The following is a 23247-nucleotide window of genomic DNA, read 5'->3' as shown; positions in this document are numbered from 1 at the left end:
TTATCCGGTAACTTTAATTTCCTCTCATGAAAAAATACAATGTTCTGAGAGAAAACTACCCAATTCCTGAACACAAAATGGAGTCACGCTCAGGATCGTAGGCTACGCAATGATGTCAGCAGAAACATAGACCGATGTCAGTTACAGCTGAAAGAGACGCCTGGCTGCAAGACTCTGCGCTGAAGATTCCAACGGCAGACGTTGAAATCGACGTGACAGTTAACAGCTGAGGAGAAATGTGAACGGCTTCCTCGAAAGCGCTGTTGAAGTCGTGCCTTTACCACACGTCAGCACATAGAAAAAAGTAATGATTCGAATTAGCGCTTGAACATTTCTCTTTGGCAAAATTCGAAATATAGTAACTTGCCTGAAATTAACTTGAAGTAGATAGCTGAGTCTTTAGCCAAAGGAACACGCTTTCGTTTCTCAACTCCACCTCACATGAAAAAAAAAAATCGAATTAGCGCTGAATACTTTGCCCCGAAAAAGACAATCTGTAAAACTTGCCTTATGAAAACTTTCTTTGAAGAGAAGAAACAATCCTCTGTAGAACACCGGCGGGCCTTGTACAACTCTTTAGTCTCCCGTCCTCGTCGCCATCTGAAGTGTCATACCGATTAAGACACTGCACCAGTTGAATTGAAGTAGTAAGTTTATTAACATCAAAGACCCGCAGGTGACGGACCGGTACAATGAACAGCTGGGGCTCGAATGGCTGCCCGTGAACTAACACTGCCTCTAGGTATGTGACGGAGGTCGGCAATAGTCAATGAGCAGGGGAGGGGAGAGGGAGGAAGAGAGGGAACACAGATAGGCTGAAACGCTAACCTTCACTACATTAGTTTGAAGGTTACAACACATACGCAAACCATGCCATAGCTCCATTTACTGAATGTCCCCCCATGCTGAAAAATATATCACAGCATCTGCCATAGTCCATCAAGCCGTCCTGCCTAAAGTGGGGGCTGAAACGGGCAAAAGGACTGCGGATGGAAATCAACACCCTTTTCTTATTTCTAGGTCTATATTCACCTGTTCTTGCATCATATTTCTTCAAGCATTGCACCATTCAGGAAACCGAGATAGTCAATGTACTTAGGGGCCTCATTTATGAGGCGGTGCGTCACTATTACGCCGCTGGTGCGTCACTTTTTGTGACCCACCAGTGGCATAAAAAATGCGCCTTGTTCCGCCATATTTACAAAGTGACGCATCTAGGTAGATGCGTCACTTTGTAAACCCCTGCGCCAGGTATAATGTAAGCAAGGGGGGGCGTATTGACGCAAGGAAGGATCGTAGGATCGTAGAATTCACGCTGTGAAATCTATGAGATTTCACTGCGTCACTTTTAGGACGACGTTGCGTCAAAATCTTGCACCTGCCTCACAGTAGGCGTAAGACTTACGCAGGCCCTTTCACATGGGGCTTGCCCCATGTGAAATGATGCATTGCTGGAGTTGCGTCACTTTTGTGACACACTCCAGCAATGCGTCACTTTTGCGCTTACAGATACGTCAGAAATACTGACGTATCTGTAACTCCTTGCGACATGATGCGTCATACATTAAATATGCTGCATCAGGAATGTCGCATGGAGTGCACACTGAGAAGTGACGCATCGCTGCTTTCACGCAGTGATGCGTCATTTCTCATAATTGAGGCCCATAGTTCCTCTCGCTAAAACGAAAGCTACCGCTTAAATTGTTAAAATCTTTCCATCGAGATCTTAGGCTTTGACTTGATTGCTGTTGCAATAGGTAATAGAGGCACCAGTTATTTATAGCACTTAGAAATGGCAATATAAGGCACTAAGGAAAAACAAGTATTTGTTATTTGTACCTCTGAAACATTGAAATCTCTTTTTATAACCCTGTTCTCCATTGTCCCCGGACCCTTTCTTCAAAAGAGTTTAGATCCTGAAACGCAAACTATCTTGCTGCTATTTTAAGATCTCCTTATAGCTCTGGATAGTTGGCCTTCAGCACAGGTTCAGCCTTTCATTGGAGACCCCGCTGGTTACTGGAATAGTGCAGAAGTGCATTTTTTTATAAGTGTATCCTCTCCCTTTGTAACCCAACATTACTTTTGCTTATTAAGCTGCTTCGCTTCCTGTTTCAATGCACACAATTCATTAATATAAATATACAAAAAATGGGTATCTTCCCGTAAGCCTAAATGCAGAGTCTGATTTGTTGGATATATTACATTCCTGGTCCGCTTTGCCATTCAGTATTTACACATGTTCCTTTCATAATATCCTTGGCTTTCAGCTTTGCACTAAAGACATCAATTCTGAGTTCTTCCCTGGTTTCTCTGTTTTAGGGGTCATCACATTTTTAGTGGAACCGAGAACATGTCCAGTTTCTTCACACACTAACATGGGGTAAATTGGCACCTGTACATTAACTTAGAAAAGCTGCTCTAAGATCTGGGTCCGTTCACCCAAAAGTTGGAATGTTTCTAAAATAAAACACAACACCCATTTGTTTGTTTCGTGACATGGTGGAAGTGCCTTGTGCTGGCAGTCCTACACTGAATTTTGCAATACATTCTCTGTTTTATTTACTGTGCCAGTAGTTCTCTTTCCATTAATAGAAATAAAGGAAGCACTTAGACCTCTTTAAAGAGCGGTCAACTTCGAAGTTGGGGAACCGGGTTCGAGTCTCGGCAATGTCGCTCAACATTCTGTTATTCTGGGCAAATCAGTTAATCTCCCTGCGCCTAACAAAAATGAATGTGTCCTTGTCTAACGAAACTGGTGCTCATGTAAAGCTCTCAGATGCCCAATATCTTCGGTTCTAGTTCGCGCTATATAAAACTCAAAAAGAAAAATGATGTAGCGGGGGCCCACGGGGACCGCCACCTCCTCAGGGCTTCATAATTTATTCTTGGGGAGCATGCAGCCCACGGACTGCCACCTCCCCGGGGCTTTCAAAATAAATATGTGGGGGGGTCCCAACCCCCCCACTCTGCCCCGGGATACACCACCTCCCCGGGGCTTCTTTAAATAGGGGCGTGGGTTCTCGTGGGCCCCCCAAGCCCCAGGGACTGCCACCTCCCTGGGGCTTTAATAAATAATTAGACTGGGGGGCTCGAGCCCCCCCACAAGCCCCAGGGACCACTACCTCTCTGGAAAACTCTGTATTCAAATTCTGGGGTCTGTTACGTACCCCGGACCCCGTGGACCACAACCTCCTCGGGCCTTTAAACATTGGGAGGGAGGCCGCACGCCCCCCTCCTGGAGCCCTTTATGGCCCTGGGGACCGCCACCCCCAAGGGCCGGCACCTGCAGTGTCCCAGGGTGCCCACCCCTGGGACACTGCTGTTTGCTGTGGAAGGGCGTGAGCCGTGCAGCTTCCACCCTGTCATTGCAAACACTGCTTTGCTTGATTGAAGCGAGAGCAGGAAAACCTGCTCTTGCTTCAATCAAGCAAAGCCGGATTGCGTTTCCATATGGGCAGCTGCATGTCAGCAGCTCCCCTTGTGCAAAAGCAATGCCGGCACCTGCATGCATTGGGGCTCCCCCCACGATCCCCAACAGAGCGGCCAGGCCCCAGGGGATGGGGTCCCCGGGGCAAGAAGTGGCCCGGGAGGGGGGCCACATGGACGCCCTCCCTCAATGAAATAAAAAAAGGCACAGCCGTGGGGGATCGGGTCCCTGGGGCTAATAGATTCCTTAGGAAGGGGGCGCGCAGCCCCCTCCTTAATTATTTTTAAAAAATATATATATATGTGGCCATGCCTCGGGGGATGGGGTCCCGGGGCTGAAATTGGGCTCCAGAGGGGGTGCCATGCAGCCCCCTACCCGTTTATTTGTTATTTAAAAAAATATGAGTTAGGCCCTGGTGTACGGGGTCCCCAGGGCCCCAAACATGGGAAAAAAGGGGGCCACAAAGCCCCCTTCTAAAAAAAGGAAAAAAAACTGCATTGCGCCGGAGGCCCGCTCCTCCCTGCAGCACTCTGCAATCACACCCCCTGGCTCGTTGTAAGTTGGGGAATTAATTCCCCTTATATACTAAGGGTCCCTGGGGGCCAACTATCCCACCAGGTACCTCCAGTATGCACCAAGGAGCTTCATTGCAGAAAGGTGGTCCAACACCATGAGCTCTTTTTACACCACTCTGAAACACAGCTCTGTGGTGCTTACTGGAGGGAGCTGGTGGGCTAGTTGGCCCCCAGGGACCCTCAGGACTCAAGTGGACTTAATACCCCAATTTACAACGTGCCCTGTGGCATAAGTACATGGTTAGTGACTGGACGATTAGAGTACTGCAAAGAGAGTACCTGGAGAATTTATAAGTGCTAGGGTATTGGAGCAGTGATTGGATAAGTATACAGTGCTGACAAGTTGATTGGAAGAGTGCTCACGGAGTGACAGGGGGAATGCTGAAGTACATAGGTACTGCTCTGGCGATTGTAGCAGTGAATGTATTAGTGCATGAGTATATGTGTACTTACAAATTCACCATGCACTCTCCTTGCAGCACTCTAATCAATCATGTTACTACAAATGTACTCATGCAATGGCCCAGGCACTAACTCATGCAGTGCTAAAATCCCAAGAGCACTACCTATGCAGTCCAGCAATCCTCCTGTCACTCCCTGTGCACTCTTCATGCAATGGCCTAGGCACTAATACATTCACTGCTACAATCCCCAGAGCAGTACCTATGCACTCCAGAATTCCCCTTGTCACTCTATGAGCTCTCTTCTAATCACCCTGTCAGCACTGTATACTTATCCAATCACTGTGCCAATACCCAAGCACGTATAAATTCACCATGTAGTATCTTTGCAGCACTCTAATCATCCAGTCATTAACCATGTGTTTATGCAATGACCAAGGCACTAACAGATGTAGTGATACAATCCCCCAAGGACTACCTATGCAGTCCAGTAATCTGCCTGTCTTTACCTATGCATTCTTCCAATTACACCCAGCCAGCACAATGGACTTATCCAATCAGTCTGCCAAACCCAAGCACTTATAAATTCACCATGTACTCTCCTTAAAGTACTGTTCTCCTCCAGTCACTGCCCATGTACTGATGCAATGGCCCAGGCACTAACACATGCACTGCTACAGTACCCTGAGCACTTCCCATGCAGACCTCTAACCACCGACACACTACTGATTCACTCCTCCAATTACCCAGGTAGTACCCATGTACTCCAAAAAGCCTCTGTCACTGTCCATGCACTCTTCCAGTCACTCAGCCACTACTATGTACTAATCCAAACACTCTGCCAATACACAAGCACTTATAAATTAACTAAGGCACTCTCCTTGCAGTATTCTAATGTTTCAGTCAATAGCTATGTACTCAGGCAATGACCTAGAGCAGGGGTCTCCAACTGGTCGATAGCGAGCTACCGGTAGCTCGCCGAGTGCCTGTGAGTAGTTTGTGTCAAGTGCTGCTCGATTTGGGGAACATCGTTTACAACGCAACTTTTACCATGCACTACCTTTACCACGCAACTTTTACAATGCAAGTCGTTACAACGACTTGCGCTGGGGGCGCTGTAGGATAGGGAATGGTTTAATTTACTATCCAAAACCTTCCCTGCTATCCACGGGACTGGAGTTGGAATAGTAAATTAAACTATAAACTATCCAGCGCCCCCCAACGCAAGTCGTTGTAACGACTTGCGTTGTAAAAGTTGCGTGGTAAAAGCATGCATTGTAAAAACATGCGTAGTAACGACATACATCCCTCGATTTAGTAGCCCTGTAGTGTTGTTTTGGCTATTTAGGCTTTTTTCAGTCTCCGTTGCCCGCCCTCACCCAAACCAGCTGCTCCGATTAGCTTTGAGCTTAGCTTTGGTGGAGCGGGCCAAAGAGGATGACGTTCCTCTCCTGCAGAGTCTTGTGACTGCCTTTTCCTCACAGGCACCATACTGTCCATTGTGCGACTGCGACGGGTGCCAGTGCGGAACTCAAGCAGGCGTTGCAGGGTGGAGCAAGCAGTAGAGAACTGACGGGACCCGCGCGCCTACAACCTTCCACCAGAAGCAGCAGGTAAGCCACAACACTCTTAGTTTAAGCCAGGTCCCCTGGTAGAATGTAAAGACTCGAGTGAAGTCTTACCGCTGTCCTGATGCCCATGGCTGTACTGTTCCTCTCTTATGTGCGTTGTGACTGTCTCTACGCACCCCTGCCTTCTCCTCACTGGTTTTCAGGTCATGCAATCAGCAAAGAACTGCCGGCACCCATGCATGCCTTTTTCATCGCTGAACCGCGCTGTTTATTCTATGACTGCAATGGCCTGATAAATCCTTAGCTGCTCAGATTCAGAATCACAGATAGGAGTGCCATTGTACATACTCCTTGAGGAGTTTTTACTCTTGCTTACAGCCTCAACAACTACTCATGGATGAAGAGCCAGGCCCCTCCATAAGGGCAAAGAGCAAGACTTACTACTTCCATAAAGAGTGGAAGAACACATTTTTATTTATACAAATGAAAGACAACTGTGTATGTTTAATCTGTCGAGCAAAAGTTGCAGTGGAAAAAAAGGGCAATGCTGAGAGGCATTTTTCAACAAAGCACATGCATTTTGAGAGGAAGTTCCCTAAAGGAAGCAGCCTGAGTTCACAAAAAGTAAACAAACTGAAATCTGCATTGCAGACACAGCAATCTTTTTTTACAAAGACCACGAAGAAAGCCACTGGCACAACTGAAGCATCCTTCATAGTTACTCATCACTTGATTAAGCACAACGCAACATTTTCAGATGGAGCCATTGTAAAGGAAGCAATGCTTCTAATGGCCAACTCCTTATTCAAAGACTTTAAAAATAGCCCTGAAATGATGTCTGCCATTTCAGATGTGCAGTTAGGGGCAAACACTATGGCAAGAAGGGTATCTGCATTATCGGCCAACATGATAGAGCAGTTAGAGTGAGATTTAACCCTTTCCATGCTCATGACGAGCTCAGCTCGTCATGATGCACGGTTGAGCTGTGCTGATGACGAGCTGAGCTCGTCATGAAACACTGGCATCCTGCATTCTTCAGCACAGGAGGGGAAAACACCTAGCAGCGAAGGTGTTAAAGACATGCAAAAAAAAATTTCTTCAAAGCGATGAATCTGTTGATGCAAGCGATATTGCACAGTTGGCAATGATTGTTAGAATGGTTTTTCAAGATTTTACTGATAAAGAGGAATTTGTATCTTTGTTGCCTCTGAAAACCACAACCAGAGGATCTGACATCCACAATGAGGTGAAAAACTATTTTGTGAAGAAAAATATCCCATTGAAAAGTTAGTGGCAATAGCCACTGCTGGTACACCCGCAATGATAGGGCACCATTCTGACTTCATTGCCAATTGTAAAGTAGATCCAGATTTGTTATGTTATGTTAATGTTATGTTAAAATGGGACTTTTATAGCGCAACGGCTACTCCAAAGGAGTGTCCCGGCGCTTTGTGCTCCAGACCAAGAAAGAGCTGGAAAACATAACAGTAAAAAGATCAGGGGCCTAAAAGAGGAGACGGATTTCCCACCGTTATTGAACTACCTTTGCATTATACATCAACAGGGAATATGTGCCACGGTAATGGGGTTTGATCATGTGATGACTCCTGTTGTTAAAATTATTAATTCAATTTGTGCAAAGGCCAAGCAGCACCGAACCTTCAAATTGTTGCTTGAAGAACTATCAGCCGAGCATGGTGACTTTTTACTGCACACTCAAATCTGATGGCTTAGCAGGGGAAAAATACAGCAAAGATTCCTTTCGCTATTGCCAGAAGTCAAAGCTTTTATAGAGTCTAGAAATGAAGATTCCACAGGGTTATCAAACACTCAATGGTTGCTCGATTTAGCTTTTTTGACAGGTGTGACAAAAAAATGAAATGTATTGAACTACGAGTTGCAAGGCAAAAACAAGACAATATCCAACATGGTAAGGTCTGTCAAAACATTCAAATCAAAACTTAACCTTTTCATACAGCATGGGCAGAAAAGAAAGATGCAACACTTTCCCTCTGTGCTCCAAATCCTTTCAGAAAACAAAGCTGAGGCTTAGGTCCTGGACATAGAAACATACAGTAGCCTCCTCATGAGGCTTAATCAAGAGTTCAGTGATAAATGTATTGATTTTGAGCAACTGGAGCCATGTATGATGTTCACTTAAAACCGCTTCCTGGAAGTGGATGTTAGTGACATTTCAGAGAAAATTAGTGCGCTTTTGAACCTTGACTCTGCCACAATGGAAATTGAGATTGTCACACTTCAAAATGACATTGAATTGAAATCAAGGCAATCTGACATTTATTTCTGAGTCTTGTGGATGCTGAAAAGTTTAAGAACATCCACACAGCTGCATTGAAACGTATTTCCTTATTTGGCTCTACCTACCTTTGTGAAGCAGCATTTTTTGATGTGAACTTCGTAAAATCTAAGTTTCGAACACGTCTGACTGACAGACATTCAAATGACTCCATAAGAGATGCCCTCTCAAGCTACACCCCAGATTACAAGGGATTAGTGGACACCATGCAGTGTCAAGTCTCTCACTGAAATAATTTGAATGCATTCGCAATCAATACTTGTTCAATGACAGTTCCAGGTGAAATCCCAAATCTAGGTATCTGTTTCATTATGAACACCAAGATTAAAGTTGATGCAGAGCAGAATCTTCAGCGCCCAATTTTTTTATTAGTTGAAAAAAAACAAAGGAATGTGTACTGCAGGCCTGTTTTACAAACACAAGAAAAAGTAGCTGGAAAGAAGAACCTTCAGCACCTTTCCAAATTTGTATTCACTGCACAAAAACAAAGCAGTGTTTGCTGGAGGCCTGGTTTATTGAGAACAAGGAAAAGGATAGTTATAGAGAAGAATCTTTAGCATCTTTCAAAAGTCCTTTTGTTAAGTAACAGTTAGTAGTTGAACAAGAACAAATCAATGTGTACTTCAGGCCCGGGTTTCAGGCACCAAGAAAAAAGTAGCTGGAGAGAAGAATCTTCAGCACCTTTCCAAATGTACTTTATTTGCCGCTCAAGATAAGGAAAAGCAGTGTTTACTGGTGGCCTGGTGTATTGACATCAAGAAAAAAAAGAGAGCTAAAGAGAAGAATCTTCAGCATCGTTCAAAGTTCTTTTTAGTTGAATAAGAACAAAGCAATTTGTACTGCAGTCCTAGTTTACTGACACTCCTAAAAAGTAAAGGGAGCCATGAGAACACAACTGCAAACATGACTAGTGCCATAAAAACCTTAAAGTCAAAACTGAACCTTCTGAAGAATTCAGAGTGGAGGAAAAAATTGGTACTTTCCAAACAAAGCTGAAAATCAGCTTATCTGGCAAGTGAAAAACACAGGATATGGTTGTCAACGCTACAGTAGAATAATCCATCTGTAATTGTGATTCAGCAAAGCTTTGCACAGGCTAACTGCCACACATTGTGACTACTAATAATTCACTACTATAATGACTTCTTCGGAACTGCCCCCGCCAGGCTACCAGATTACACAGCATTACAGGACATCATAAAGTTCCACATTGAAGGTAAGATTGCTTTTCCTGTTTGTTTGTTTGTTAATTGAGCTGCATTACAATGATTATTTCAGTGACAGCTATTGAAAGATCCTGATTTTTAAGCTATTAATTGATAAGGTCGTAAAGCGGTTTGACAACGCAAATCCAAAGTCATTCCTTTCAGTGTTTCTAGGGAACTCTTAAGTATTGTGTTCAACCCACAGTATGGGCTCTGAAGAAATTAGGTGAGATCGATATATTCTTTGACAAAGTAACAAAGGATTTATATGGGATTGGTAGTCCCGCTAAATTCGGACCTCAAATACATCATATCCTATCATCAAGTGAAAGACAGGCATTGAATAGATTGCAAAATGATGACAGTGTTGTGATCAGGGAAGCCGATAAGGGTGGCAATGTAGTTGTTATGAATAAGAAAGACTACATGTATGAGATAGATTGCCAATTGAATTATTAACCTAATTATGCACCCATTGGAACAAACCCCATTAAAGAACTTACTATAACCATCAATCTGAAATTAAGCGAGTGGAGAGACATGTGTTTGCTAACTGAAAATGAATTCCGGTATTACTAGATCTGCCTAATATCCCTGTATTTATATCCTGCCCAAGGTTCACAAGGGGGACTCTTCCCTCCGGGTCGACCTATCATCTCGGGGATGGGGCCCCCCAATGAAAGATTGTCAGAATTCATTGATATCTGACTTCAAAAACATGTGCAGAATCTACAATCCTACATCAAAAATATTAAGGATATTTTGGTAAAACCTAACAACTTTACATGGTCAGATGAGTTATGTTTTGTCGCGTTTGATGTGGTCAGTTTATACATTTGCACCCCAAATAAGTTTGGACTTATGGCAGCACAATGTTATCTTGATACAGAGGCTGTGGACCACTTTGAGTATAACAACATGGTAATGCACATGATGGAATGGAACCTGACAGAAAACTCTTTTTACATGAAGAATGGTAGTTCCATCAAATACAGGAAACAGCAATGGGTTACCTGTTTGCTCCCTCTTGTGCCTGCCTATTTATGGATTATTATGAGAGGGAGCATACCTGGGGGAACAGCACCTCCCCTGGACTGAACATATGGTCTTTTGGGGGAGGTACATTGACAACATCATCTGTCTTTGGTCGGGTCGGAGGAAGTCTTCAATGAATATTTTCTGTTTCTCAATGACAATCCGTATAATGTCAAACTGACCATGGCATTTTACAGGGACACAGGTAGATGATGGACTACTTAGACCTTAATTTCTATTTTTACAGAACAGAGTACCCTGTTCTGTAAACAATAAATGAAACTAATAGGGTCCTTCATGCTTCAAGTGCAGTAATTAGGAATATCCCATTTGGAGAAATGGTCAGTGTGAGAAGAAACTGTAGCGAGGATGACAAATTCCAAGTAAACATCTCGGATTTCAAAAAATGGTTACAAAAGAGAGGCTATGAAATAAAACAATTGAATGCTGTTGAGGCCAGGATATGCAGGTTTGATAAGGATGTGACGTTACAAAATATTCAACTATGCAAGAAGGGTGAGGAACAAAAGAGAACATTGAAATTTATTACTGAATATACAACTTATAGTAATAGTATTTTCTGAACTTTTAAAAGGACTGGCATTAGTTAAATGAGATTCCTGGCATACAGAACTCTCTGTCTAAAAACCCCTCTATTACTCATAAAACGGGTGTCACCCTAAGCTATACCATTTGTCCCAGTTACATCATCAATTCACAACACAGGAGTACGTGGATGCCATCCAAGCCAGAGGGTGTCTTTAAATGCTCTTCCTGTAACATTTGCCCATATGGAAGGAATAAGACCAAGAATTTCAAGTTCAATAATTCTCAGCAGTATAATATCAGGCATTTCATTAATTGCAACACAACCTTTGTGGTATATGTGCTTGGTTGTGAGTGTGATTTGAAATATGTGGGTAGTACCACTCGTTTCCTAGGGTTGAGCATACAGGAGCATCGTAGGGCCACCGTAAATGGAGATACAAAATATCCTATGGCCGAACATTACAAATGTATTCATCCAAATGACTCCACTTTTGTTCCATGGAATTGACCATGTCACTTTAGGGAACATAGGAGGGGATAGAGAGTTGTTCATGAGACAACAGGAGGCGAAATGGATCTGTCGGCTGTGTTCAATTGTTCATGGATATAATTCCAACAATGAATTCCATCATTTTCTTTAACTATGGCTATTCGAAATTATAATGTGCTGGTGGAAGCATACTCTGATTTTTCCCTTGATTTTCTTCTATGATAATTATGATGAGGTTGGTGTCTGTTGGTCAATATAAGAATTACCTCTTTGGTATTATATTTGACAACTTGTACTCTCTGGTGTGTCTTTTCAAGACATATTGACTTTTGGGTTGTATCACCTTAGGTGAACGAATGAAATGAGTATGTTGTTTTTCTTTTTGCTAATGACTCATCTAGGTATATATTTTTGCTCTATGCAGATTGAACTTTAATACCATGTGTTCTTGATCTTTTATCTGCATATACATTTCTAAAATACACTTTATCTTAACCCAGGGCATAGTTCGCGTAGTAGCGCTACGCGTAGCTACGCAAAGTGCATTTCGCACTATGCGAGTTACGCGTAGCTACGCGAACTGCGTAGTGCACAATGCAAAATGCACTTTGCACTGATTGCACAGGGCTGGATGCTTGTCCGCAATCTGCATTCAGTGCAAACTGCATCTTGCGCAGTGCCATCATTTGTTTTCTGCCGCTCCAGTAGATTTCTATTTGAGCTGCAGCTTTCTCAATGCGGACTGGTAGTTTCTCATCGTGAGCGGTCGCGAGCATACACGACCACTTGCAATGAGAAACCTATCCTCCCCGCGTTGAGAAAGGTTTATTTTCCATGCTCGCGATCGGCAACTTGATGTTGCTGATCGCAAATGACGAAAAAGTCTCTCTGGGATGTCATTTTGCTAGCTCGTGGTCGCCTACTTGAAGTTGAAGACCACGAGCAAGCAAAAAATGACCGCTACGCATGTTTGCACTGTGCTACGTGCAATTTGTGTAGTGCCAGTAGCGCAAACTTCGCAAACAAAGTGAGGGTAGCGTAGTACTTTGCTCAGGGTTACTAAATTTGTATATATTTTTCCCACTTTTTACTTCACAATCACATTTTTTTCAAAATGTTTATCTTCGCAAGTCACCAATGTATTCTTTTTAGGCTAGTCTTATGAATATTGACAAGTGATTTTATCTTACACTAATTACTAATTATATATTATTAATAAGCAATCTCATATAATGAGGGATTCCGTAATAGATGATTGTCCCGACCCCATTATTGTAAACTTGTGGAAAAACGTCCATACGGCCGCCATTGGGTTTTGAGATATCCAACGATATTCTGTGATGATGAGACCACAGAAATGATGGTATTATATCTTGCTGAAGTTTTTTGCAATTTGACTTTTGGTAATAGTCATTATTTTTAATACATATGGGATCCTAAACAAAGAGGTTGCCAGTGAGATATGTTAGAATTCATAATGAAGTAGGGTATGAGTAAGGGTGAGCGCTAAATCCGTTCCGCTCGCGGATGTTGCGGATTTTCGGTAAATCCGCAATCCGCGAACTCCCGCGAATCTACCGAAAATCCGCGAGCGGCGGATCCGGGGGGGCAAAAGTTCAAGCCTTCAAGCTTGAAGTTGTTGTAACTATTTTAGGATGGCGCTGGCAGCTTGCCGGCGCCATCCTAAAATAGTTACAGGATGATGGACAGCTCACTCAAGGGACCCCTGCGCACATCGGTGCGATTGCATAGTAATACACACATGGTCGCTGGAACTAGTTGAAGCTCAAATTCAGTGACTCATTCATCAGCCCAAAAACAATCGTGAGCGTCGTCGAGGCTAGGCAGGTGTACCTTCTTCCCAAATCTACCGTCGAAAATCAGCTGTGATGCTGGATAGAGGCCTTTGTATCCTTGACTTTCACGAGCGCAATCCTTGTGCTGTTCCTGTGACCAGGAGCTTCTTTCTCTTCATCTGCTGCTATGATCGGTCTCTGACCATTTATACACACAAGAGGCACTTGAACTCGCACAGAAGACCCCCCCATCTAAAAAATCAGCAACATCCGTAAATCCGCAAATTCGCGGCTTTTGCGAATACGCGAATACGCAAATACGCAAATTCGCGGATCGTGAATCCGCGAAATCCGCCCATGCTTCGGTATGAGGTAAGAAGATATTGAATGAGTCAGAGACCGATTCGCTGACTCTACCTGGCTGATGCATTCTTCATAAGATTCATTATATCATAATTTTGTTAATATAAACAAGCTCCAAAATGGTTGCCACCTTCTTCGATGACGTTCGGAGGACTGTATGGCTGACTTGACCACTGGGAAGTTATTGCCTTCCTTGTGGATGGTCTGTTCTGGGTACTTAATTGCCTGATAGAACAGTGTGGTTTCTTTTAAATTTCAGACTGCAGGATACTTTTGGCATGATATTTATTATGATGAGTATTTTCCCACTGGGGATACTGACACTTGATTACGATAGGCATCCCTTGTTTAGAGAGTGTTGCTCTCTTAAGCTTATGGGGTATTTCTCCCTTTTTTATAGGTGATGAATTGCCATATTTTAAGGCAATCTTTATTAGCTATAATGGTGCAAATGGTTGAGGCATCTCAATGTAAGGAGGGTATTTTGATTGCCAGGTTGTAGGACCATTGATGTTTGGCAGGCTGTGGGTATTCTTATTATGCACATCGAGAGTAATATCGGCCTACTCTAAAGCAGGGCAATGCGACACAAACTTTATTATCATTGTTTGACAGAATTATGACCAGCTGGCATTAGGATGCTCTGTGTTTTAAGGGCTTTTAATCTCCTTACTTATACATTCACACAGGTCTCATTATGCGTTATTTTAGCACGTCTTTAAATGGGACAATGTCATTCGGAGAGTATTTCTTTAGCTTGGCTATCAGATGACTAATTGATCTCTAGTTACCGAACATAGTTACATATCTTCCTTCCATAGTCCATCTTGGTAATACTAGGAGTGTTTGTTGGTCATCACCTCATGTTATCTCCAAACTGAGGGGGAACCTGGGGTCAATTACCCTTTCTAAATGTAGATTTAAATGTGGGTTATTTATGGCCATTTAAAAACAAAAATACAATAGCTCTATGAATTTATTCCTCGTGCAGGTATCCATTATGTGGACAGATGACACTGGTCGTGATTTATAATATGGAACATTTGGATATGCAATCGCCTATGGATATATTCATCCTTTATTAAATGCCAGAAGTACTTTACTGTATACTGATTTGAGGTGAAATTTTTAATATAATGTCATATGAACGTAATAGTGCATAACTTGGTGGCAGTTATGTTGATTACTAGGTGAGATTCTTAGATGTTCATTGAGCAAAGGGTCATGGTGTGGGAATAATGAAGTATTTTTTAGATAAGTTCTAATTTTTTGGTGCTTGAAGAATGTGATGATATAAAGAAGTTGTTAATCAATTCTTTATTATCATGGTAAGTTGATTGTCTTTGTTAATGTGTATGTATTTTATTCATGTGATTGTTGTCTGTTTATGAAAGTTGAATTTGTTCTTGTGCCTGTCCTACTAATTGGGTTTTCTTCCTTGGTGATCATTATGTTCATGGAATTTGGCCTACAAAGTCCTCTAATGTTAATATTTTGGAGGGTTTATTTATCATGTTTTTATATTTTTAGTGTGTCACATTGTATGTCACATAGCTTGTCTTTTATGATTGTTTTCAGCACTTATGAAGTTCTAAAAAATGGATCACTGACAAAATATAGAATACAAAAATATAGAATACCCAAAATATCGATGACAAAATATAGAATGACAAAATATCGAATTCCTATCTACAAACAGGTAAGTACAACAATATCGAATCAAAAATATAGTTTAAAAAAAATATAGTTAGTCAAAATATCGAATATTTTTAAATGTCTTAAAAATAATTTATATTTAATGAAATATTAAAAATAATTAACTAAAATATACTTAAAAATACTTAAATAACCTTAAAATTATCAAGGAATTAATTTAATTTATAAAAAAAACATATATTCTTATTTTTTAAAACATATATATATATATATTAACATAATAATAATAAAAAAATATGCAATATTTTTACCGTTGGATAGCGTAGGGGTAAAAATGACTATTCCCACTCCAGTGAGTGCAACAGTAGGGAAAGCGTTGGATAGTGTTAGGGTAACAATTACTATTCCCACTCCAGAGAGTGCAACAGTAGGGAAAGCATTGGATAGCGTAGGGGTAAAAATTACTATTTCCACTCCAGAGAGTGCAACAGTAGGGAAAGTGTTGGATAGCGTAGGGATAAAAATTACTATTCCCACTCCAGAGAGTGCAACAGTAGGGAAAGCGTTGGATAGCGTAGGGGTAAAAATTACTATTTCCACTCCAGTGAGTGCAACAGTAGGGAAAGTAAATACTTCATATATTAATAAAAATAAATTAAATATTAATACCAATATCAAAATAATTAAAAGGAATTATCAATTTAATATAATATAATAATTAATCAATTAAAAATACAAATAAAAATAATTATTACAATTCATTACCTATTAATACAAATGAATTACCAATTACCAATTCATTAATTAGCAATAACAAATTATTTACCGATTAATTCAAAATAAATACCAATAAATAAATTAAAATATGTAATTAATTACTTTTAAATTACTTCCCACCCTATACCCCTATAAACGCACAACCCGCTACGGGAAATACATTTACAAAATTAACATAATTATCAGTTAATCAATTAATGAAAATGAATTACCAATTAACATTTATTGAATTACCAATTAAAAATTAATTAACAATTAATTCAAGATAAATACCAATAAATCAATTAAAATATTTAATTAATTATAATTAAATTACTTCCCACCCCATTCCCCTATAAACCCACAACCCGCCACGGAAAATAAATTAATAAAATTAACATAATTATCAATTAATCAATTAAGTAACATTAATTGCCAATTAAAATTTAAGTAATTGCCAATTAAAAATTAATTAACAATTAATTCAAAATAAATACCAATAAATAAATGTAAATATTTAATTAATTATAATTAAATTACTTCCCACCCTATTCCCCTAGAAACCCACAGCCAGCTACAGAATTAAATTACGCAAAAATTAAATAACATAAAATTCATTAGTTAAAATAAATTATAAAATAAATATACACTTTTCACACATATACTAACCTACAAAACACTTTAAAAAAGTCAATATTATTAAAAATTCGATATATTTAATACCTATATTATATACGTCGATATTTTGACTTTCTATATTTATGAAAATCGATATTAAATCACTTACCTTAAATTCGATATTTTTGTTGACTATATTCTATCCATTCGATATTTTGTCCATTCTATATTTTGACTTTGATATTAGTGCTATTCTATATTTTCGATATTTTGTCTGTATACCCTAAAAAAGCAATGAAATGAAACGCGCTGGCTGGATTTCAATGTATACAAAGAGGAATACTAATAAAGAAGTATTTGAAAATATCATACTGGATGCTGGACTTTTTTCCTGGTGCACCTCCATAGAGGGTAAAAGTCTCTTGATCTGGACTACAGCGGTACTAAAGGGTGGAAAGTGCTGGGAGTACTGTGCATGGGACTTGTTTACTGGCCAGAATTGAAGTTTGAGGGGAAGCCTTTATAGTCTGTCACTGAAGTTTTTTGTTTACATATTGCAATTGCAGTGTGGTGGAGAAAGGGGGCCGGCATTCAACCAGGTCCCAGCAATCCCACATTCTGGGACTAACTGGAGGTAATAGAAGGAATTCCTGGCCTTAAGGAACCCTCAGCATCCAAAGGGAACTTCATACCCAACCAGATGTGCACCAGGAGGCGGGTTTGCAGAGTGGCAGAGCAAGGGTGTGTGGCCTTTGAGGACCTCACAGCAATCCCACAGTTTGGGACTTACTGGAGGTAACAGGACAGGTGGTTGGCACCCAAGGACCCTCTGGAGCCAAGAGGACTTCATTTCCCAACCAGCAGTGCACCGGGAGGTGTGTTTGCAGAGTGGTGGGAAAAGGGGCATAGCCTCCGACCACCTCTCATCAATACCGCTGTGTGGGACATACTGGAGATAACAGGAAGGGTTTCTGACCCCAAAGGACCCTCAGGAGGTAAGAGGAGTGTTGCGTTCTAATCTAGGACCCTGATCAATACTGTGACCTTATGCCCCTATACGGCTATAATCCATTTATTCCCCTATAATGGCATAACCGATCAAATGCGATATTCAGAAACTCGTCTCTGGCCTCACACGTTCAGAGCCACATTTCAGAATCACTTCCTCTGCAGCTTCCTTTGCAGCTCATTAGTGCAAATGACACAGCAGAAGCCACTATCTAAGATTCCTAGATTACACTCCGAGTTCTTCAACAAGATAAAACTCAGCAACCTGGGAAAGCCCCGCTTGCTATGTTTTGATTAGTAATAGAACTCTAATGAGCACTGGGAGACGATCACTTCCTAGTTACATCTTTATTGACGTCTTATGTCCAAAAACTTACGTCAAACCAGGCACCTTTCAGGTATAAATATTACCAACGTTGCCTTAAGCAAATGCTGATGAGCTGATGATACCATCGCTGATGCGTTGATGCAGATACTATCGCTGCAGTTGCTACTGATAGCTAGCAACCAATGGTGTGCTGAAGAGAGGAGCCGAACAGCTGTCCCCTGCAGAGCCCAGCAGATGCAACCAGCCCGCGGACGCTGCCCCTCCTCCTCCTCCTTGACGCGCTGAGAGAGACGCTGTCTTTTCTCTTGCCAAGAAATCCAGCTCCGGCGTTTCCAGCCTACTCTTGCGAGTGACTGGGATATCGTCGAGTCCCGAGAGGAGATACAAGACCTCCAACATTCTATTCCAGAGGTATGGTGTTACTAAACCCTTAGAGAGAATCCTTGAAGCAAACCTTGGCAAAACCAACTTAACTTAAGCTACTCACTCCCTTCCACGTGTTAGGCTTAGGTCAGGCACACTGGGGTAGGCTTAGTTAGAAACACCAGTTGAGTACATTAGCCTAATGTATATATGAATGTATATATGTTTTATTCATTTTAAACCATTGTATGGCTAAGAAACCATATCAATGCTTTTACAGTATTATTTCGCAATACTCATTTTACTGTACGCACTTTTTATAATAACAAGTCTTGCAATTGTGGCAATTCATTTCTCTTGCACGAGAAGACAGACTGTTCAATAAATAATACCTTTTTATTGAAAGCGCCCGTCTCTCTATTCTCTGCATATTGGTGAAAGTAATCTGCACAAAACTGACTGAGTAAAATAACGGTCTATTGTTTCACACGACTCTGGAGATTGACTCTTATCTGAGGAGCAAAGTTGTCATGTTTATGCGGTTGTTGGAAAACTGAATCCCTTCTTGTCTGTACCAGGGAAGCTGATCACTTCCTATTCAGAGAAGAAAGTTTCCAGTGACCTCTGAGCTAGTTGGTAACAAACCCAATTAAGTTTAGCATAGTCAGTAGAGACCTGGAAGATCCGCACTTCTACGTCTATACTACTGTTTATGTTATTCCAATGCGCAGGGCCTATTGGGAAAATAGGAACTACACTACAGGAGTTTATCCTCCAATGGGCAGTATTCCAGGAAGCGTGTTTGCTGAGTGGCGGAGAATGGGGTTTGGCCTCGAAAGACCTCTCAGTAATCCCACTTTGTGGGACTTACTTGAGGTAACAGGAGGGCTTGTTGGGCCCCAGGGACCTCTTGGAGCCAGGGGGAATAATTCCCCATCCAGCAGAATGCCAGGAGGCATGTTTGCAGAGTTATTTTAGGAAGACTATTTGTTTTTGTAAACCTGGGTTGTTGGGAAAAAGAATGACTTTGAATACTGAGATCATGCATTTATTTAGCTTGTTTAGAGAGTTTTGTTCACAGTTTAGTTTGGGATTTTTCTATTCTTAGCTCCTGGTAGCTTTGTTAGTCTCTTAGCATTTCTAAGAATTGATATTGTGCAGGGTGGCTTCTTCGAAGGGTTCCTTTGAAGGAATCGTGGTACCATTGCACAGTCATATTTTACTTTGTTTCTCAGGCAATGGTATTGTCAAAGACATTCAACAATCAAATGTTATGTTTGGGTTGGCAGCAGGGCCTAATCGGTGCACGCGACCAACCCAAGTATCCGCAAAATAATCCACTAGTGCAGCTAGTTTGATTTCATGTTGTTAGTATTTTTTTTTTTTTGTCCTCATTTGCCACTTAGTCGTTCCAGGGACTCTCTAGCTTCAAGACATAATCGCCTCTGTACCATTAAGAAACCAGAAAATAGTTTCATAACCACCAGAAAGGCCGGCCTGATGTCTCAGCGAGAAAAAGCCCTGCACAATCTCTCTCCATTCGAGCCCGTTATCGGCTGTTTGTCCAGTAGCATTATGGCGTGGGGTGCCTCCCATTGGACATGGATTCTTAGGCTTAATCATCGGACCCGGGGAAAAAAAAAAACCCGGATACTCTAGCTGTACCGTCTCCACTCCATTAAAAAGGTCCAGAATCTCACGGTTCGGGGACTGCAGGTTCTAGCTAAATCTACTTTCGATGTTGCATAGAGTGATGACAACCAGTCCGCATGAGTCGGCGAATTGATGTTGACCCAATTTTTGCATATCTGTCTTCTTGCTAGTAGAATAGCATTGTATAGAAATTCTCTTTCTAAACCCTTGATATTATCATTTAGCCCAAAGATGATTAAAGACCATGAAAGAGGGATAGAGATTCTGAGAATTGATTCAAGTGATATCTTGATTTCTTGCCAATATGTAGTGATGTTCGGACACTCCCAAAACATATTTAGGTCTGAGGCTGCTGGGAGAAGGCATTTGCTACACCACTTCCCTGATTGGAACTTAGAAAGCTTTTTAGGGGAATAATACGCTCGATGTAGTGTAAATAGTTGGTTGCGCCTCAACCACGCAGGTTGTATAATTTTATACAGAAGGCTAAAGGATTCTATCCATATCTCTTCTACCTGGAGTTCTCCCTCTCCTCCCCATAGTTTTACCGGAAGGTTAAATTCGCCCTCTGCTTCTTCCATAATGTTCCAATAGTAAGAGGCAACCTCTTTACCTCCATAGGGTTTCTCAACTAGGTTCTTTTCTAGAGAACTGTGTCCTCCGATTTTGACCTTTTTCTTTGTTTGAGTTTGCAGCCAACTGGACAATTGTATATAGATGAACCAGGATAGTGGTGAGGTTACCCTATCTGAGAATGTTTCCCATTCCATTAAGGATCCTCCTGCCACTAACTCTCCCAACCGTTTTATTCCTGCTTCAAATAACACAGTTTTAACCGTCTCAGTATGTTGCGAGAAGAACCCTGGAAAATCCCAGATCGGTGCGTAATTGGAAAAGTATGCTATCCCAACCTTAGATCTGATTTGAGTCCATTCTTTTAGGGAGCAATTTAATGTCTTTAGCCTAACTTTTTTGAAAAATCTCTGATGTCCGAACTTAAATAGGAATCCATCCAATGGAAGGTCAGAGCCCAATAACATTGCTTTGAATATACGGCCATATGAATTATCTAGCGGGGTCTTTAATAGCATCCTGGAGTGGGTCAGATGAAAGGCCCAAGCATAGTATTCCAGGTCTGGCAAGGCAAGACCACCCTTTTCTCTACTCCTTCTTAACTTCTTCCATGCCAGCCTGGTTGATTTGTAGCTCCAAATAAATGAATTGATGTTTTGTTGACATTTAGAAAGTTGCTTGGTATCGAATATTAATGGAATTGTATTAAAGATAAATGTGTATTTGGGGAGGATGGTCATTTTCACTAAGCTAGTTCTCCCATAGATGGTGAGAGGGAGAAAAGACCAAGATTTCATCAATGCCTTGGATTCACGGGAAATCCGATCCAGATTAGTTTGGGTCAAAAAGTTTAGATCCTTTGTGATTCTGATCCCCAGATAGCGGATTGAAGGGTTCACCGGAAGCTGAAGATTTGTGATGTTCCAAGCCATTATGTCTGCCTTTCCGGCATTTATTTTATAGCCTGAAAATTTTCCAAATTCCTCAGCCCTATTTATGACTGTAGGAAATGCCTGGGCCGGGTCCGTTGTATAAATGAGAATATCATCGGCATATAATCCGACTTTCTTCTCCCAACCAGAACAAGAAAAAGGCAGAATATTGATGTCCTCTCTTATAATCTGAGCAAATGGTTCCACATAAATGTTAAATAAAAGAGCACACTCCTGTCTTGTCCCTCTGCTAATTTCGAAGGAGTTTGTGCGTGTGCCATTAATTAACAGGCTGGCTCTCGGGTTTTTATACAATAGACCTACCGCTCTACAAAATTTAGGGCCAAAATGAAATTTTTCCATGACTGCAATTAGATAGGACCAATTGACCCTATCGAATGCTTTTGTTGCATCGAGTGTCATGATGGCGAGAGGCAAGGCAAAGGTTGAGGCAATATCTATCGCTCCGACTAGATCATAAGTTAAGTCAGCAAGTTGTCGGCCTCTAATAAACCCCTTTTGACCTTGATGGATGATCGATCCAATCTCACTTCCCAAACATGCAGCCAAAATTGTTGAAAAGATCTTATAGTCGTTGTTGAGAAGCGAGATTGGACGATATGACCCACAATCTGCTGGGTCCTTGACCTGTTTTTAAGATTAAGGCAATATTTGCCTCTCCCAAGGAACTAGGTGGTGTCTCTCCCCTAATTAATATATTATTAAAGAGATTTATTAGAATCGGGGTGACAGTTGAATTTAGCACTCGGTATAATTCACCCGGAATACCATCCGGTCCTGCAGCCTTTCCCTGTTTTAATTGTTTAATGACACTATCAACTTCCGCCTCAGTAATCTCTTTATCTAGGTTATCACTCTGTTGCCTGGTCTGCTTTGGAAGGTTCACCTTTCTCAGCCACTCAGTTCTTTCCTCAATGTTAACGTTAATCTCATCTGTATATATGTTTTGAAAAAAAATACTAAAGGCTTCTCCTATTTCGAGATCTGTCTTCCTATTGTCCATTTCACCATCTAGCCTCACTTCTCTTATATGGTTCCTAGTTTGGTCCGCTTTTATTTTCCAGGCCAGCAGCTTCCCTGCCGACTCACCATATTCAAAGTGGGAAAGCTTACTGGCCTGCCATCTTTTGTTCAGTCTCTCCTGCAGTAAGGTATCTAATTTATCTCCTAACTCCCTTTTTTTCTAGATTTACCGAGGGCCCTTGGTCTACAGACTCTAAGAGGGCCAGATCTGCCTCTATTGTTGATATCTCCTCTCTGTATTTCTTTTTTCTGAAAGAAGCACGATTAGTAATACAACCCCTTATATATGCTTTCCATGTCTCCCACACACTGACCAGGGAGGCAGAATCTATATTCCACTCCAGAAAAGAGATGGTTTCAGTTATAAGATGTTCTCTTTCCTCTTCCTCCAGTAAAATGGAGCGGTCAAAAGACCATGAAGCGTAAGTGGGTTCCTGATCTAGCATTATCGAGAAGAGAATGGCTGAGTGGTAGGAAATATGCTGAGGTAGATATGTTAAGTTCTTTATAGAGTCCTTTATGGAGAAGCTGAAAAGAGCATAATCAATACGCGATTTGTGTTTATATTTGTAATTATGAAAGGA

This window comes from Lissotriton vulgaris, chromosome 6 (assembly GCF_964263255.1).
Source record: "Lissotriton vulgaris chromosome 6, aLisVul1.2, whole genome shotgun sequence".
Taxonomy (NCBI): domain Eukaryota; kingdom Metazoa; phylum Chordata; class Amphibia; order Caudata; family Salamandridae; genus Lissotriton; species Lissotriton vulgaris.
Note: the sequence above shows the minus strand (reverse complement) of the source record.